The 18,306-nt window shown below is 36.6% G+C and overlaps 1 protein-coding gene across 1 annotated transcript in view; it reads left to right on the top strand.

The window, feature by feature from the left end:
* The first annotated feature begins 3,307 nt into the window (after positions 1–3,307).
* The window catches only part of LOC149942665 (calcitonin gene-related peptide type 1 receptor-like), an 81,640-nt gene continuing 66,641 nt past the window's right edge, over positions 3,308–18,306 (top strand). Inside the window, exon 1 of the mRNA XM_090178274.1 lies at positions 3,308–3,757. The gene's annotated coding sequence lies outside the window, so the exon portion shown is untranslated. The remainder of the gene's footprint in view (positions 3,758–18,306) is intronic.

Here is an 18,306-nt window from a genome sequence, read left to right as displayed (position 1 = left end):
TAGCCGCCCGTAGCGCCAAAACGGCGGGTATATAAATGAATATAATGCGGTATTTTTAAACCGAATAAAATGAAGTTCAAAAGCCCAATTGCGTATAGGAAAACCAACAGTTTTAAGAACATCTTGTGCTGGTATTGTACGCCGTTCTAGTCTCTGACAAGTTTGCCTTGCAGAAAGCCCCAAATTTATTCACCGAATTACCCCATAAGTTATCCTCCTTCTCGCATTTAAAAGCCCTTAAAATTGACTCTGTAGAAATTCGTCATCAGGTAAATAATTTGTGTATCTTACATTACTTTTTTAATAAGAAATTACATGTTAACTTCACCTATTTTTTCTCTGTCAATTCGAGGGCATAATTTAAAACCTTTTAAGCCCCGTTCCGTGACAACCTTGTTATCGACGATTGGAACAAGCTACCCGTTGATATTGGCTACGTTCAGGGAAGCTGAATGCTCTCAACGTTGACAACTTTTTTTCACCGAAGGATTTTTGTACAATGTTTTGACGTCACGTTGAAAACGTTAACTCAACAAACTCAACGATTGAAAGAGCCGGGCTACGTTCAGCAGCAGTCAACGGGAAAAAAACCCGATGGATTTGATATTTTCCACCGATGAGCTTTTTCGTCATAATGACGTCGTAAGTTGCTGAACGCTTTTATTCAGTCATCGGTGTTTTTTAAAATGCCGCAGCTTATAGTAGTTTTACGTCAGTGAGTAATCGATGACTATCGTGACGTTAAAACCGGAAACGCGACAAAGCGTACAGTAGGAAACCGATGTCACCGATTAGTAATCGGTGAGTCCGATGAGCTCTGCTGAACGTACCCCCGGTTTCTTCGTTGATAAACGGAATCGTGACGTCACAGCATGCGGGAAGGCTAGCTGCAGATGATATGTTATAAAAATTACAACAATCGTAAAAAAGCGTTCAACAGCCTGCTGAGCAGTCTTAGAAATAAGCTTTTTCAAAGTACTGGTCATGTGACCACTGGACCCTCCAGGTGTTAATTAATTAACTGATCATGACCACTCCCCCTAAAAAATATATAAGAAATAATGTAAAAATAATATCGGAAACAAATACCTGTATTTATCACAATTATGTTATTTTAGGAACTAATAAATATATCACAATAATTTCATCAGGACTAGCGTAATAGCGGAGAGTGTAAAACTTTTACTCTCTGGTAATAGTGTATTAGTATTACAAATATCAAAGTAATTTTTTCGTAGACTAGAGTGTTTTTCATTAAAATATCATATTTTCATCTTCGGTAAGTTCGGATAGGCACATAGCATGATAGCAGGCATATTTTTATTGTTAGATTTATTTTTTATTTCGCTTTCTCTTATTGTCAAGAAGCCACAATGACAATGCTGGAATTAGATCAAAATCTTTTATATTTATGTTCTTTAATCATATTCTTAAACACTGATCTAAATGTTCCGCGGAAAGTCTCTAAGATGCTGGTTTTATAAAAGATGTTGTTGGCTAAAACCTCTCTCTGCTTCAGCTGAAGATGGGACAGTAATAGAAATAATACCAATGATCTTTGAAAAAACTGGGTACCTTTGCGTGTAGATTTTAATGGTTAGTGCACAGGGCCGTGCGGAGGTATCCTGGGGCCCGGGGCAAACTTACTCGCGGGCCCCTTCGATTTGCACCCCCCCCCCCTTGAGCCCTGAAAACTTCTCCCAAGTTGCACCCCCCCCCCTTGAGCTTCTTCGATGGTGGGCCCTACAGCTACGGGCCCTCCTTGTGGGCCCTTTTCACCCGGACCCCGGGGATTTTGCCCCCCCTCTGCACGGCCCTGTATAGTGCATAGAGATCTTTTGGGCAATTTTTTTTATTTTAGGGGAAACCATTCTTTTATATGATTACCATTCTGAATATAAAATGGTATCATTATTTTCTTTGAAATATCCTGAGTTGCGAGTAAATGTCAAACATTATTGCCATTGCAAAAAAAAATTGTTTTCACACCATGCAATATCACGGTTACGGTTTTCCAGTCTATTTTGGTTTAAATAATAAACTGGTCAATATGACCACTGAACCCCCCAGATCCTAAATAATTAACTGGTCACGGCCCGAAATAAACTGGTAGCTGCGTTCACCTTGGGTTTGTCGCCCCTGAGTCCTAGCTGATAGGTAAGTGCGGAGTTACGTAAAATAGACGCCATACCCCACAATTATAAGCGCCTCTACCGAGGAAAATACGCAATTTAAAAAATATCACACGACAGCAATGTTCCTTGTCACTGTGGCAACGGAGCACGCATTAGGGTTAGGGACGTCTGCTGTCCACCAAAAATGTGTGGTCATTCTAGAAATGGCTGTCAAATAAAATTTAACACATGGAAGATACGTAACTGACACACTAATGTGAAACACAATTACAAACTTACGATATTACTGATTATTTATTTTGTGTATAACCAATTTGACAGAGTTAAAAGTACAAAAAACCGGTGCGATGGCAAATAATGCTAGTTTTTCCATATCAGCACACTAAATTGTTTGTCATATCACTAGATGGACGTCATGTTTCACAATGCGAGGAGGCACGGAACCCATCCACTCTGAAATTAGAACAATAAATTCCCCATCAAAACAATCAGCAAGACGAAACCCCAAGGTCCAAGAGAGAGAGAGAGAGAGAGAGAGAGAGAGAGAGAGAGAGAGAGAGAGAGAGAGAGAGAGAGAGTAGACCCTTAGTAGATGAGAAGTCAGCAGACCTCCAGGTCGATTGAGCCATTGCTTTTCCAATTCGTCTCTGAATTCCATATACCTGAAACCGAGTTTCTAGATCACGTTCCTCCTTTATATCCCCGTAACAAGGAACGTCAGATAAATAAAAGTCGAAAATTTCGCAACACGACGAGACAAATGTCGAAGCCAATAAGATAAAACTTAGGCTACTATAAATTTCCATCTATTGACAGTAGCTTTGTTCTCTAAACTTGGGCGAAACTATCGCGATAGTGTCGAAAACGGTACAACGAAGACAAAATTATTCCTATAATATTCAATAACGGCGTGAAACTAACAGGCCATCCCAATAACCAACTTATTTTTCGTCAAAAAAAGGAGGGATTTCGTATTTTTATCGCGATACGCGAAGACGATTGAAGAATTCTTATCCTCCGTAAGGTAGATATAGATACGAGATCGACTGAGAGTATGGTGTAAGGGCGGGAAGATGGAAAGGTGCCCTTGGCCGCGCTGTCAGACGACTCTTGACATCCTAACACACTCTCCCAGCACAATGTTCCAAAGAGGAGAGAGTGAGAAAAGTTTCAGTTGATGCTGCGAGTCGGAAGGGGCTGGACACGGGTCAACGAGGCTCCTAGAGAAATTTTGAGGAGCGCGTTAGAGGCTAATCATCGGGGCTCCGCGATAGAGAGCGAGTGTTTGGAGACATTTTAATTGGGACGGGAAGTTGCTGGCTTCCAGCGGACACGCGAAGGAAGAGCGACGTTTTGATCCAATCAACGGAGTCGCGCTGACGTCTGATAGTTCTGACGCGCGCTCGTAACAGCTTCCGAAGGGACCAAATGAAAGTAATTGATAATAAAAAAAATAAAATAAAAACGGTGGGCGTTTAAGTTTTGACTCTCGACAAGTTGTGGCCGAGACATTTTGTTTATTTTCTTCCACTAAATGGTTCTTGAAATTTGAGAAGGCTAATATTTTAAGATTCGGGCGTGCGGTGCTTTTTCCAAGGAAAGATTCGTTCCAGCATTTTGAGGTAGGGATAGAACAAGTTTCATTTCTATATTTTTTAGCGGATATTTAAGGAATAACTATTTATTCTTGGAAAGTGGTGGGAGTTTACGTTCGAACTTTTGTTTCTAGTAAAGTGTCGGGAGTATAAAGTGTTTATTTTCAATTAGTCACGATCAAATGTCGACCAGTCGCGGTTTTGCAAAAGAAAAGTTTACCAGCCCGTACTGAGTTTCTTTCGCGAGAATTTTCGCAATCTTTACGCTTAGTGGTTCGAAAGGAACAGTTCCTTCCGTCCTTGTTAATTCTTGTTAATTTAAAGCGACGTTTTAATTCCATTCTAAATATAAAATCATATCTTTCTTTTTTTGAACCACATATATTATTTTATAAATGTTTATTTATCTTGTTTTTATTATTATTAATTTACTCTTACTTCTTTAATCAGTAAATTCATGGTAAATTGGATAATGAGAAAGTAGTTTTCGTAAACTGTTGGGATGCGTTTTAAAGATTGTGAAAGTTGTAATGTTTGGTATTTATTACAGTGAAAAAAATATTAATGTTACATAGGAGGCTTAAATATGCTATTAGTCATACAATATAATATATTTTCAAAGGGACATTTTAAAATTATTAAGCTCTACCGTGATGGTTCTATTACAGATAGTGTTCGGAATTGTTTATTCATTATCCACAAATTTTCCGATTTATTTAAAAAAACGTTGGTAAAAATAATATAATTTTAACTTATTTAATTATGTTTTTTTACGCAACCAAGCATTTATTTGAATAAAAGTGGTATTTATATAAATAATTGTTTGTTTTATTTAAATAATAGGCTTATTCACTTTCGATTATTTAAACATTTTACAAGTTTTATTCAACTATTGGTTATTTAAATAAATATTATTTAAATATCGCCGAGCTTATTTTACTCATGGATAAAAATTAATCGAATGCCGAGCACTAATTATAGATGGCACTTTCAACTTAAAAATAATACTTTCAACCGTTTATAAAACTTTGCAATGGAAAACACGCATCAGATAAATGATGTAGTTGTAGAAAACGAGGTAGAGAGTTCCTAAATACGCGTTTAAAGAAGGCGTCGTGTCGTTTTGTCGAAGGCGAGGGTTAAAATACATTTAATAAAAGCGAAAGGAAGAGCTTTAATCGGAACTCGACTAATCTCAACCCTCCCCCGTCGCCGCCCGCCCCATACCCTACATCACCGTTCAAGTAGTCCTTGAAAAAAATTCCAATTTAGATATTTAGTCCTAGCTCTCTCACTCTCGAACAGTCAATTTTTTAAAGTTACGTAAGATAAATATTAAATTTCCCAAAAAAGTGAGAGGTATTGAAGTCACAAATATGACTATACATTATAAGTATTTAATCTGGAAAAACATAGATACAAAAACACCAAAATTCCCGTGAAAATTGCGATAAAAACGTGATATAATTGAATAGTTGTTAAGTTAGGGGCCGTTCACAAATTTCGTAAACTTATAATTTTTTTGTTGCATAATATATCATAGATTTATATCGGAACCTAAATGATCAATTATTTTAACTTGGAGTCGCAATTTAGTACTTGTTTTTCTCGTGAATAATAATATGATTAGTATCCTGAAGATAAAACAATAAATAAATAGGCTGGATTTAGAAAGAAATTGAATAATTTTAGAGCCTATGCAGTGTTCCAAATATACAACTATTTTTTAATTTGGCGCATACCACTGGTAAGTGTGGTAAATTGTGGTAAATATGAAAAATATTGGGAAATTGTGGTAAATATGAAAAATATTGGGAAATTGTGGTAAATATGAAAAATATTGGGAAATTGTGGTAAATATGAAAATTATTGTGAAATTGTGGTAAATATGAAAATTATTGTGAAATTGTGGTAAATATGAAAAATATTGGGAAATTGTGGTAAATATGAAAAATATTGGGAAATTGTGGTAAATATGGTAAATATTGGGAAATTGTGGTAAATATGGGAAATTGTGGTAAATATGGTAAATAGTGGAAAATATGGTAAACAGTGGTAAATATGGTAAACAGTGGTAAATATGGTAAATAGTGGTAAATATTGATTTATATTGTATAATATATGAAATCAAGAAAATCATTCAAAAAAGGAATATATCGACTTTAGAAGATCTTAATCTATATTTTCATTACTCTACAAGTCTGCTCTAGATCTTAAAGGTTTAAATACTGTAAACAATTCATGGAAATATATTATTTGCCATTATTTACCACTTTTCGCATTTTATACCATAACGTTATTATTTACCACCTGTTAAATACCACTTCGGAGCCTTGGTTCTATATATATAATTGAGGGTGGTTTAAGTATTTGTGACGTAACTTACAAGTTAGTGGGTAAGGGATTTTCCAATTGTTACTCGTGGTTACGAAGGGCCTAACAGGACCGCGTTACTGACTAGGCAATCTAGGCAATTGCCTTGGTCCCGCACTTTCGAAGGGCCCGTATTCTAAAGCTAGGTTTTCTTACATTTATTTTAAGAAAAAATAAAATGTTAGATTGGGGCTGGGCGGGCAGATTTAGGCTCGGTTAAAAAACTTCGTCTAGTCCCCGGAAAACTGCTAACGTGGCCCTAAAAGGTGGGGTGTCGAATAAGTAGATTTATTTCGCGTTACCATGGCCCCTTATCATAAATTCCAGTTCTGAATTAAGGACTAGGCCTATGGGCCCCCACCAACGGCAAAAAAATTGTGTACTGAAAAACCAGTGAACTTTTACTCAGTGGCGTAGCTGAGAACTCAAAGGTCTCCCCGCCAAAATCTTTATGGGGCCCCCATTTTCAATTTTTTATGGTGAGCGGGGCCCCTTGAAGTTCGCCGCCCCCCCCCCCCGCGCCGCGGGCCCTGCGGACCATCAGCTACGCCACTGCTTTTACTGTTTCACTGATTTTGCAGTGAAAATTTCACTCGCTGATGAAATCATTGGATTTTTCCCTGATTTGGTTTAAGAGAAAAACATAACAGGCTTGTTGCTTTATTTTTTGAAACATCATAATTATCGTGACATCAGCTCAGCTTCGGGACACGCGAGTTTTGCGTTTTTACGCTTTCCTTACATTGGCCCCCACCAACTTAGTGCCCAGTAAATGCGGCACTGATGAACAGTAAGCTCAAAGAAATCAAATCAGATCAGCCCGGTATTAAAAGGGCACGCGGATAACGTTTTTACACCCCTTTGTAGGGGTAGGGGAAGAAACTAGACCATCATCATCGTTATTGTAAGCTAGTGCTCGGCATTCGATTAATTTTTATCCATGAATAAAATAAGCTCGGCGATATTTAAATAATATTTATTTAAATAACCAATAGTTGAATAAAACTTGTAAAATGTTTAAATAATCGAAAGTGAATAAGCCTATTATTTAAATAAAACAAACAATTATTTAAATAAATACCACTTTTATTCAAAATGCTTGGTTGCGTAAAAAACATAATTAAATAAGTTAAAATGATATTCTTTTTACCAACGTTTTTTAAATAAATTGGAAAATTTGTGGATAATGAATGAGGAAATCGAAAAACCAATTATTTCAATGAACAGTTTTTAAAAATTATTAAGATTGTCGCCGATTATTGTTATTATTATTATTATTATTATTTTCTAAATCGCTAATGAAAGCCAAAAGAGCTATAATTTGAGGAATAAAACTGTAATATTTATATTGGAAACTCGATAACTTTATCTTTATCATTATGTGGAAGCAGTGATTGGAACAAAATAATTAATAAAATTATTGGACGCTCGCGCGAGTAGCGAACCGTTCCAATTGATGGAATTCCGAATAGACAAGAAATCTTTCTTAGTTTTAGAGAATACCATTAGGGGCTCTAATTAATCACCATCCGAAAACTAATTAGCAAAAAACTACGCGGGATGCGTCTGAAAAGGCCTCCCATTTAAAGGTTTGCTTTATCTCCGATTTCTAAGACAGAAATTGACCTTTGAAGATACTCGTTAGACCTTCGAACAAGAAAGTATCTATTTCTACTTAGGAGAGAATGACTACCTTGAAACGATATTTAGCGTTGCTCTAACAGTAGTTTTCTTCCCCCTAAAAATCAGACCTTTATCTCATTGGCTACCTAAAGCCGCGTTCACACCTACCCTCTGAAACTCTGAAACGTTGCGAGAGCTCCCGCGACAATTGTTGATTTTATAAAATGTCTTTACGCTTGCCCAGCTTGTTGAAATGTTGCCCTGGAATAGTTCAGCCAATGCCTAAGAATGAGTTCATAAACTCTTTAGTGGGAGAGAAAACGGATCCACAGCTGAAGCGGGGAGGCAACATTTCAACAAGATGGCCAAGGTTATTTTATAAAAAGAACTATTGGATCCCATCTTGTGAACAGTAAAAGCCAGGTTCACACTTACCCCTAAAATCGCTTCGTTTTAGATAACTAGTTTTCAAAACCAACGTGAGAAATCGCTTCGTGTTGGTTCGGGAAGCAACTCGTCCAAGTCGGTTCGCTTAGAATCGCTTTCAAAACGACAAGGCGGGGAAGTCAAATTGCTCGTATTTCCCAAAATAATGGGTACAAAATTCTAAATGTCAAATAATATTACTGTATGTATAGTAAACATGATTAACTAATAGTTGATTTTATAAAATAAAAAGTGGTCTTGCCCAACTTGTTAACATGTTGCTCTTACGTCACAAGACGCAGCTTTATTAGTATATTTTGCGCACGAGCGATTTGCACGCGCGCTGGATAAACCTATATTCCTCGCGACTGTAGCGCGCGCTAGTAGGCTTGTGAAAGTAAGAGACTGTGACGTAAGAGCAACATTTCAACAAGAAGGCCACGTTAGTTTATAAAAAGAACTATTGTTTTGGGATACATTTTAGTATTTTCAAAATTCTAGTCATAATTTGAAATGACTTTAAGCCTTGGCTATAAGTGAACCGGGGTGAAGCGATTTCGCACGTATGAACCAAGAATTATCGTCGGCGGTTAAAAATAAACTGGGTTTTAAGCTCTAGTATGACCCTGGCTTTACTGTTGCGCGTCTCGGCGTTTCAGCTCGCTTCGGCTGAACCGCCCTTTTTTTTTATTCAAAGAAAGAAGAAATAATGGGATAATGGCTGATTGAGTCTGAGAAGACCGCGAGCCCGGCGAAGATCTGATTAATCAGGGCGAGATATGTGTAACGGCCACGCCAACGGGGACACCCGTGGCGGAAGTATACCGACCACCCGTTGGGGGATTGGTGGTCGTCCTCACACGGCCATCCACAAACTCTGCCTCCCAGACGCTTGGGATTACAGGAGTACGCCACTACTCCCGGTGGATGAACCGCCTTATTGACCAGTTTGGCAGCGATTTGTGACGTCGGTTTTGGTAATCCACGAGCTTTTTTTAAGAAAATCGACAACCGTGGATTTTTTTGTATCAGATAAAATTTTTATGAATTTTTTAGAAGCAATAGTCTTTGAACTTTTGGTCTAATGTGTTTAAAAAAATACAAATATCTTCTTGGTGCGTGAATTTTTAATTTTTAAAACGTTAAACTACACAAAACTCGCAGTTTTTCAAACACTAAGAACCGCAGCGACATTGAAACGAGGCAAACGTTTCCAAGCGTACGTGTGAACTTGGCTTAAAAGTAAGTGACGTCTTCTGAAGCGAAGGTCCCCTCTCGTGCCAGGAGAAAATTCGATTCAACCAAGAATGTATTGAAGTAACTTGAGCTCAGTCATTCTCCCTATATATTAATTAATTCTTGGGTAGATTCATTTGGAAGAGGCCACTATTTTCAGAGTTTCTGATTTAAATCGGCGATTTAACTTCCGATTTAAATTGTTTAAAAAAATTATTGATTTAAGTAACCTATTAGTGAGGCGGATAAGTCCACTTTTTCATCCGAATACTTCACTTTTTGATAAAAGCATGAAACTTTCCACATATGTACTATAGGTCTAGGAGATCATTTTAAGAATGTATGCCCAGCCGTCCGCCATCTTGGATCCAAGATGGCGGCCATTTTATATGGGAAAATCCGGTTTTTATTTTTTTCTGGATGTTCTATTAAAGATATCGACAAACTGACAACGGAATTAATATTCGTAGGTATTTGGACATTTTCCTAATTTGTTTAGAATTCATCCGCCATCTTGAATCCAAGATGGCGGATTTTGAAATTAACCCCGCAACTGAAAATACGTATAAACACACAGTTTCATACTTCAAATAAGCCAGTTTGAAGTGCAAATGATATGTCTTTTAGCAAATTTCATATTTATAGGATTTTTTCAAATCACTGTCATTTTGAATCCAAGATGGCGACTTTTTTTTGGTGTGAAATTAGGTTTTTATTTTTTCCTGAACATCCTAGTTGAGCTAACGACAAAATGACAACGATAACAACAATCGTAGGTGTTTGGATATATACCCTATTTTTTTCGAATTTGTCAGCCATCTTGAGTCCAAGATGGCGGCCATTTTATGTTAAAAAATCTGGTTTTAATTTTTTTCGTCGGCCATATTGGACCCAAGATGGCGGATTTCGAATTAAACCCCGCAACTGAAAATATGTATAAGCCCACAGTTTCTTACCAAAAAAATCTATACCCAATGTGAAAACTTGTCTTTTGCTTAATCCCTAATTGCCTTCCCTAATTGTTTTACTGGAATGCCGTAGATGGAATTGAAGATGGCGCGCATTATAGTTATCCCCACAATTCAATGCAGATATTATTACAGGGGGAAATTTACACTCTACCTTCGTAAAGTATGGTCTGGCGGTTATCTCAGTGAGATAGACGAGACGTTAGAGCATGAAATGTCTCAGATCTATCCAGTGGATTGTGTAGTATATTGAAACTTCTGCCCTCTCTGCTTTAATGTCGTGTATTACTTTAAGAATTGATAAATTTAGACAAAATTGTAAAACCACGTCGTGTTATGGATAAGCGATTTTCTATAGTAGTTACAAACGAAAATGAAATTACAAAGCTTTCGAAAAACCAGAAGATCTTTGACTGGGAGTTATGCGTTATTTGTCAAGCGACTTTGCCTGCTTCTGATAGAATGGTATGTCCAGCGAATAGAAATGGATTAGGTTATGAATCGCTGTGTAAGGATCTCAAAGATTTTAGAACAGCCGGATTGCTTCCTACGGAAATTCCGTATGATACTATACTTAATGTCGGAGGTGAGTTGAAGGCTAATTTAATGTCACATAAAGCAAAATACCACTTTTCGTGGAAAGTATAGCCAATATAAACTAAATAGAGCATTGAAATGTAAATCAGCACCCAATATGTCTTTCACGAGGTCTAAATGCGGGACTGAAAATTTTTCTAAGGCTTGCTTTTTTGTGACATGATATGTGGAGACTGTGGCGGCGCTACTGAAATGCACCAAGTAATGACGTTAGAAGTAACTCAAAAGATTACCCAGTATGCTCAAGAGCTTTCAGATCAGAAAATTTTATCGAAACTTAGTGAAGGAGATTTGATAGCTACTGAAGCTAAATACCATAGGAAATGTTTAGTCAAATTTTATAACCAAAGACGAAAGATTTCTACCAAGAATTATGAAACGAACTCGAACATTAGAGTATACGAATCTATGGCATTTGCGGGATTACTAACTTATATTGAAGATAGAACTAACGACGACGAAATATTTCCAGTTTTTAAATTGAAAGATTTGTTAAGAATATACAATGAGCGGTTACAACAACTACTAGGCTATGAGCCGACTACAAATGTCACAAGACTGAAGGAAAAATTACTCGACAGTATTCCGGAACTCTTTGCGTATACCCAAGGACGTGAAGTACTTTTAACTGTCAAAGAGGGAATGGGTGGCGCCATTCAAAAAGCTTGTGAATATGACGCAGAAAGAGAGCTTTTACATTTGAGTCGTTACATTAAACAAATAAGAAGAGAGGTTTTAAAATCTAAAATTACATTCACTGGACATTTTGATGCTGATTCACAGATAAATTCGATGCCTAAACAATTATTAACCCTAGTTAATATGATTTTATATGGCCCAAGTATAACCGAGCTAACAAATAATACAGAAAATCAAGAGTCTTTGACCATTGCACAGTTGCTCTGTTTTAACATGGTTAAAAATTCTCCGAAAGAAACCACTATTAGACATGAACGCCAACGTGAAACTCCAATGTCGGTTTATTTATCTCTCGTGCTTCACTCCGAAACTAGGAAAAAGAAATTAGTTGACAAGATTCATAAATTAGGACTAGGAATATCGTACGACCGCGTTTTGCAGATCTCATCTGAATTCACCGAGTCAACAAGCAAATATTATGAAGAAACTGGAGTGGTCTGTCCAATCGGCCTCCTTGGTGGAATTTTCACTACTGGTGCCGTAGATAATATTGATCATAATACAAGTTCACTTACGTCTTTGAACTCTTTTCATGGTACAGCGATATCTCTAAACCAACACCGATTTCCAAGCGAACAAGGCATTACTAGAGGTTGTATACACATTAATAATACTGGAACTAAAAAACAAATTGCTGAACTTCCAGTTGCTTATACTCAAGTACAACCAATTTTCGATACGGTTGATACGAAACATAACGTACCGTTATCACCTTCACTAAGTTTATTACCGACTGAATGCGTTCCATTTTCAAGTGAAAATTGGTTACAGAATATTGGAAAACAATTGAATAAGGACGACCACGAAGTCCAAACTGATGTATCGTGGGCTTCCTATCAGTCTACAAAAATTAACAAACCTATACACACCACATCATGCGCTTTGATGCCAATGTTCCAAGATTCAGCGCACTCTGACGCTATGATATATCATTCGATCAAAGTAATTGTCCAAGCTACTGAGCATTTAAACCCTGGTCAAGTTCCAGTACTAACTTGTGACGCCCCATTGTACGCTATTGCCAAAAATCTTCAGTGGAGATTTCCTGATATCATTGGCGAGGAAAAATTAGTGACTGTAATGGGAGGAATGCACTTAGAGCTGTCCTTCTTGAAAGTTCTAGGAAATTTGCTAAACAATAGCGGTTGGATTGAAACCTTGGTAGCGGCACATGTCACCACCATAGGAAGAGCGCAATCGCTTATCTCAGTGTCAAATTTAACCAGAACAAGGTACGCACACCAAGTTACACTTTGCGCTTTACATTACTTGAAGAAAATGGCTTACGATAAGTACTGCAAAGAATGTGGACAAAATCCAGAATGCTATGAAAAATGGCAAGAAAGTATGAGCTCTAAAAGCGCGCAATTTAAATACTGGAATTTGGTTATGGAACTCCAATTAGTCCTTTTAGATTTCATTACTTCCCTGCGCAGTTCCGATTTTGACTTGTACGTAAAGAGTTTGAGAAAAATGGTACCGTGGTATTTTACTTTTAATCATTCAAATTATTCAAGATGGCTTCCTATCCATATAAAAGATATGGAGAATTTAGAGACACAGCACCCAAGTATTTACGAGGAGTTTTCACAGGGAAAGTTTACCGCTAACATTACCGGAAGGAATTTTTCGGCGATTGCACTCGACCAAGCGCACGAACAACTAAATAAGATTGTTAAAGGTGACGGCGGAGCTATCGGATTGACTGAAGATGCGGAGGCTCTTAGGAGATGGATGGTTGCCGGACCAGAAATATCCAAAGTAATAAACGACTTCGAGCGGCTCTTGTTTGAAAGAAACCATTCAACATTAAGTTCTCACCATGAAAGTCAGCCAGCGTTTCAAAACACTTTCTTTTTGAATACCAATGCGTTGATCAAAGAAATTAACGAACTAGGAAATCCTTTTGATAAGTTTGACAACTAAAACAATTAGGGAAAGCGCACGTACATGCTTTGACATTGGGTATAGATTTCTTTGGTAAGAAACTGTGGGCTTATACATATTTTCAGTTGCGGGGTTTAATTCGAAATCCGCCATCTTGGGTCCAATATGGCCGACGAGTTCGAAAAAAAAATAAGGAAAATGTCCTTATAGGGTATATATTCAAACACCTACGATTGTTATTATCGTTGTCATTTTGTCGTTAGCTCAACTAGGATGTTCAGGAAAAAATAAAAACCTAATTACACACCAAAAAAAAGTCGCCATCTTGGATTCAAAATGACAGTGATTTGAAAAAATCCTATAAATATGAAATTTGCTAAAAGACATATCATTTGCACTTCAAACTGGCTTATTTGAAGTATGAAACTGTGTGTTTATACGTATTTTCAGTTGCGGGGTTAATTTCAAAATCCGCCATCTTGGATTCAAGATGGCGGATGAATTCGAAAAAAATTAGGAAAATGTCCAAATACCTACGAATATTAATTCCGTTGTCAGTTTGTCGATAACTTTAATAGAACTTCCAGAAAAAAATAAAAACCGGAATTTCCAACATAAACTGGCCGCCATCTTGGATCCAAGATGGCGGACGGCTGGGCATACATTCTTAAAATGATCTCCTAAACCTATAGTACATATGTGGAAAGTTTCATGCTTTTATCAAAAAGTGAAGTATTCTGGAGATATCCGCCTCACTATATTATATTTCTGTGACTTTATCAAAATGTACATTTACAAAAATGGTTGCGGTGGATAATTATATTTAGTGCAGATTATTTTTAATTTTGTATTACTTTAAAAATGCATTAATTGCCTTTCCATAAAAATTAAATTAAATAACGAATTAAATAAAAATTAAATTAAATTAAATAAAAAATTAAATAAAAATTAAATTAAATAAAAATTAAATAAATTATTAAATAAAAATTAAATAAAAAACTAAATAAATAAAAAACTAAATAAATAAAAAATTAATTAAATTCAAGTAGAATTTTATACAAATATAAATAGTAATGAAATGATAATTGAAAAAAAATCAACCTGTTTATTTAAGTTTGCATACGTCAGAGCGAAGAAACTAAAGTTTTTTGTATAACAACGATCTCACAATTGACGTACTGTTCACTCAAGCTCGTTGTAAAGAGGTTCGGTTTAGAACCGGTTTTATCCTTCTTAGAGCTATCATAGATAAATAAATTTATTTCTCCATGATACTATTAAGAATTATTTCTAGTATTCCACGTTTATAACCTTTAAAATTGGATTGATCTATTCAACTAAATCCTAGTTATATTTTATTAAGATCTTTTACGAAATTTAAAACACTAGCTGCCAGTCCGAATAGGCCTTTTTATAAAATAAGCTACTCTTGCTGAACTTGTTTTTATGTAGCTCGTTCGTCAGTAAACACGTAGAAGTTCAGTTCAGCTTTTGCTTAAAAACAGGGTTTCTCGTCGAATTTACTCATATGTCCCCATGGCTTTCGTAGCAAAGCGTCATCGATACGTCACCCGTGACGCAATAGCAACATCAAAACAATAAGGCCAATATTACTTTATAGAAAGGTCTATTGTGGGCGTGGGTGAATAGCACATCCATTGGGAGGTCATTGTTAAATAAAAAAAATAAAAATGTTCATAAACCAAATACAGAAAAATAATTTGCTTACTAAAAACAATACTGTCATACTTCAAAGTGTAAGCTGGTCTCCATTTTAATCACAAACAGATGGCGTTGAAAAGTATAACGAAAAGTCGAAAGCAGATGAGCTTTCGCTTCCAAATATCCGGGTATTATATATAATTCATATACAGGATGTTCAGGCCATTAAAAAACGATCCAGAGCTAATAGTGGTTAGCGCTTTCGCCTCGCAGCAAGAGGAGCCGGGTTCCATCCCAACTTGTGGCACTGGGTGAAAACTCAGAACTACTCCTTCTGCGTAGAGTCTGCAAGTTCTCTCTTCACTGGCTAGAGGGTTTTCCTCCCGAGTTCTTCGGTTTCCCTTTCCATAAAAACTTGTTTAGGTTAAAAGTAATAGTTAGTATAGGGAGCTTTTGGCTCACATGAAGGGATTGCCACCACCCACCTACGCAATGTAACCCGGCCACCTGTTTAAAGGCATAATAAGTCACTAGATGGCCTAAGGTGGTGCATTGGGTATTAGCCTAGCTGATTATTATTATTATTATTATTAAAAATAGCTATTTTTCCTAGGAATTTGATATTTTCAGACCTTGAACCATGTCCTCAAGGTCATTCAAAAACTATCTCGAGAAACGTTCGGTTTAGAGACTTCGTTGCAATAAGAAAGGTGTTCGCCATTCCATTTTATGCTCAAGCATATCTGAACCGATGTAAATTGGCCAATAGGAAGCCAAGAAAATAAACACCAAAAACAAGGAGGTCATAAATAAAAATGTCAAAGAGGTGTTAATAATTTAGAACGTACCCGTGCTAGGTCATCGACATTTTCAGGACAAATTTACTCTGGTAAGAAGGATTACGCTATTAAAATTTAGTTTACCTTGAACCAGGTCTTCAAGGCCATTTAAAAGGTATCTCGGAAACAATTAGGTTTGAAAGTTCGGTTCCAATTCTAAAAGTGTGCACCATCACTTTTTAGAACCCAATTTTTTCAACCAATCTAATCTGAGCTTAATTTAAATACATTTTTATTTATGATCTTCATGTTTTTTTGTTTATTTTCTTTGCTTCCTAATTGGCCAATTTGCATCGGCTGCGCACACTTTCCTAATTGGAACGGAGTCTCTAGGCCTAACGGTTCTCGATATAGATTTTGAATGACCTTCAAAACATGGTTCAAGGTCATTGCGATCTGAAAATATAAAATTCCTAGAAAAAATTGCTTTCCAATTATTAGCTCTGTGTAAATTAGCAGTGTGAACTTTATATTTTACAATTTCAAGCGGAGTAATACACATAGTCAATTTTCAGCGGTGATGCGGTATACACATCCGCGATTTGGCTGTAAATTCGCTCCCATCCACACTTCTCTGGTAAAAGGTATATAATACACTTCTGGCGGTATTAAAATTCAAGGTTCTGCAAACACTCACTTTTAGCAAAACGAAAGAAATTTCTCAGTATCTAAAAGGATAATTTCATTAAGGGTGTTTTTATTAATTTTATTAATTTGGTACCCTTTGTTTTTATACCGCGCGAATGCGATAAAAAATATTTGTTCTAATCTTCGCGATCAAAGAGCGCGTATATATTAAAAGGATTAACCTAAAAAAACTCAACTTCCTAACGTTTATCATAAGGCTATTCCAAAAGGTAAAGTACTTTCCCAGGGAAAAACCTTAGCGAATTGTATACAATGACAGAGTCTAAAGTGCTTTTCTGTTATCATTTCGTATTAGGAAATCGATCGGGAGGCAACTATTTCTATATATCTAATATCTTATCATATTCTTCTTCAAATTCCGGCACTTTTGGCCATCAGCTATTTTAGCCAGGCTTTCTGTATAAAGCTTCAAATTATTGTCTCTTATTTGATTTTCAATGGCAAAGTTTTCAATTTCAAAAGTCCCATTTTAACTCCATGGTATTGATGGTATTTTATATTAAAGTACACTTGGAGGTTTTTTGGGGTTGCGCTTCATCGCGACCTTGCGGGAAACTACTATTTTGAGTCAGACGTAGCCGACCAACGGCTAAAGTCTTTATCTTTAAATTTTATTACGACATCTTTAAACTAAATCTTTAAAGAGACAGATAGTGCCAATAACGTAATTGAGTTACTGAGAACGAACGTCTACCTTCAAGGACTGTTAGCGTGATTTACTACCTTCACTCAAAAGGAAACCCTTCATTTTCAACTAATGTACAGCGCCATCTGTTATCGGTCGTATGAACGTTTTCTTTTACGTTTCGACAAAATGAGTAGAATTAGTTACGGAAAGGTTCAATTTAAGTCTTACTTTAATTTGATTTAATTAGAACTTAAATTAACGATTAAATTAATAGAATTATTATTATTCGGTAGATTCTTAAGTTATTGTGTCAAGAAAAATATTTTAAAACACGTCCCCGACAGATGACGTTACGGTTTCAATAGTAATTTCACTTTTTCAGTCAGGCCGGTAGAGATGAATCTTGGGGTCGGGTCGGGTCGGGCTTTTTACGTAAAACTGACCAGGTCGGGTCGGGCTTTTTAAATATTGTGATCGTGCCGTCATATGGTGCCGTCAAGTTTCTATTTTATTCGCAACAGAAAGTCTCTGCATACAGAAAGCGAATCATTATCACGTGTTAATCATACTTTTAACACATTCGCTAATTTTTAACTGTTTCCCAAAGAGCTCTAAGCGCCATCTACTGGAGAAATTTGAATCTGGGAGGCCGCTCTAGCATTTAATATACTCTAAACTCAAAAAGTGCACGTTTTTTGGTCGGGCCTGTTCGGGTTGGGCTTAAAATATTAAAGATTTTCTTGGGCCGGGCCGAGTCGGGTTTCAACTTTGTCGGGCTGGGTCGGGTCGGGTTTTCGAAATGAATAACTTTGGCGGGCCGGATCCGGTCGGGTTTTAATTTTGTATTTTTTCATCGGGTCGGGTCGGGCTTTTAAACTAGCCGGCCCGACTCATAACTACAGGTCGGGCTTCTCTAATCTGATCGATTGTTACCTTCTCAGTAACCTAAATACGTTCTTGATAGTGTTTACGCTTTTCAATCGTGATGGC

This window comes from Leiobunum rupestre, chromosome 6 (assembly GCF_980474605.1).
Source record: "Leiobunum rupestre chromosome 6, qqLeiRupe1.1.hap1, whole genome shotgun sequence".
Lineage (NCBI taxonomy): Eukaryota > Metazoa > Arthropoda > Arachnida > Opiliones > Sclerosomatidae > Leiobunum > Leiobunum rupestre.
This window is presented reverse-complemented; position numbering and strand designations above follow the sequence as displayed.